We start from the raw sequence: 2204 nt of genomic DNA on the forward strand, positions 1-2204 counted from the left end.
CTCTTGACAAGTCCACCCGGGACGAGGAAGAGTAAGGCTTGGGGCTCTCGCTCGACCTTCGCGGCTCTGTTTGGGTTCGAGCTGCTCGGAGCCGCTCAGCCAGCTGAACGCCGCTGGCTCGCCGAGGCGGAAGGTGCCGGTCATACGGCTCGCGTCCCCACGAGGTGGTGGCGGCAGGTCTGTGGGCCGAGCCGAGCTCACCCAGCGAGTGTCCGGCTCCAGCTGTAGTACTGAGGTTATATGCGCCCGCGGGTGGTCCGGAACATCCTTCAAGGCCCCCTCCCCTCGCTGTCCCCAGACGCCTCGGAGTCCAGTTGGCAAACGAGAACGTCCTCAAGCTGCTTCCAAACAGGAGGCACGGCTTTTGCCTGAGTGTGCGGAGATCTTTTAACAAAATTTGCCGTTGCCCGCGAGGCATGCGGGGCCAGGGCCGGAAGAGCCTTTGCGCTCTGGGCATGCCGAGCTCCCACCAGCAGCCTTTCGGCGGCTCTTGGACCTGGACAGGGCTGTTCTCGCACCACATCCATCAAGGGAGAAGGGGACACCCGGCGCCAGCGGGCTCTAGCTGTCACTGTAACTGTGGACCTCCTCGGAATTTTTCCATGACTTCTTGAGGCCAGGAGACCGTCTGCTGCTTGGTTCTTTAAACTGCATCAGCAAACCAAAAATCCCGCAAAAACTCCACTGGCGGAAGGAGCGTTCCCGGCTTGAAGTGACAGCGAAAGCATCCTGCTCTGAAAGGGTCTCCTTTCCTTAGGACAAACCAAGAAGTTGCTCTTTCCCCCATGGGGCCCTCTGGCACGCTCCAGTTTTAACGCCTATTCTAAAACGTCTGCGGACCTAGAAAAAACTGGCCAATATCACTGGCCAGAAATCCAGCTCCTGCCTGAAGATGAATATTGTCAATCTGTTCCGCTCACCGCACTCCTGCAACCCGACGGGCAAACAGCCCTTCTCCTACTCTTTCTCTTGGGCAGCTCACCAAACGTCGGAAGCTAAAACCACTTGACCTGTGTCCTCAAGGTGGAAGAGCAAGGGGCAGTCTCGGAAACAGTCTGGGCCAACACCTTTCTGTCTCCAAATTTAGGCATGGAATAGAAGAAATTAAATACAGTCCTTAACTGCTCCTTTTTCCTCAAATCTCCGAACTGGAAGGCACCCGTGAAATTTCCAACTTCACACATCTCATTTTACAAATAAAGAAACTGAGGCCAAGAGACAGAAGGAATGTATGTGTATCTGTATATACATATATATGTATATATGTACACATACAATCTCCAAACTCTGCTTTTCCTCTGGCAAAGACAATCAAAACCAGAGTACAACTGCAGGTTCTTTCCAATCACTTGGGATTTGCTCATGGGTGTGCAAGAGAATGTAGAGCAGGAAACTGCTTCAGGAATCCCGTCAAGCATGGGGACCTCAGCGCCATGGCTCATCCAACCTCACAGGTCAGATCAGGGCCCTGCGGATTGATCATTTTGACCTCCTATTTAATTTTAATTATTTCCTTCTCCCTTGATGTGCTGAAAGTAGCAAGACTGCACTCTGACACACCCAGGTGATGAGACCTCTGAGCTTCCAAGCCCTCCTTCCGGCCCCAACTCAGATGTTACCACCCAGAGAAACGCTGTCCCATTCACCCGCTCTTGGTGAGGCCTCCATCCATAAAGCCCTTAGTATCTATCCAAATTTCCCAGCTACTGTCAGTCTCTCCCACTAGATTGCGGTTCTGGAGCGTAAAGAGCTGTTCCAGGCCTCCCTGTACCAGGTGCCTATACTGGGGCCGACACTCAGTTGGCGCGCAATAAAATTGTGATGAAATTGACATTTGGCGAAAACGTCCCTGTCTCGCCTCTGCGATAGCTTCTCCTTCCAACCCTCCGGCCTTTGAGATTACGTGCAGAGAGAGGTCTCGAGGCCACCCTGCTGTGAACTTGACCCACAGTGGTTAGTCCAGGAGGAAAGCAGTGTAAGGAGAGAGAAGACCAGAGCGGGTAGCTGGGAAGAGGGAAGCCTGAAAGGGCGGGGGCAGGCGGGAGGTGCAGGGGAGGAACAAGAAAGCAATCTTCGGTCCCCCTCTACCGTGCGTCGCGACCCAGGTGGGGTGCAGTGGCGGGGGCCGTACCCGGCACCATGCCCCACCCTGCGAACAGCCTGCGCCCCCTGCCCTACTCCGCCGCGGCTGGGGGCTGCGGAGC

This window comes from Bison bison, unplaced genomic scaffold (assembly GCF_000754665.1).
Source record: "Bison bison bison isolate TAMUID 2011002044 unplaced genomic scaffold, Bison_UMD1.0 scf7180017864212, whole genome shotgun sequence".
Taxonomy (NCBI): domain Eukaryota; kingdom Metazoa; phylum Chordata; class Mammalia; order Artiodactyla; family Bovidae; genus Bison; species Bison bison.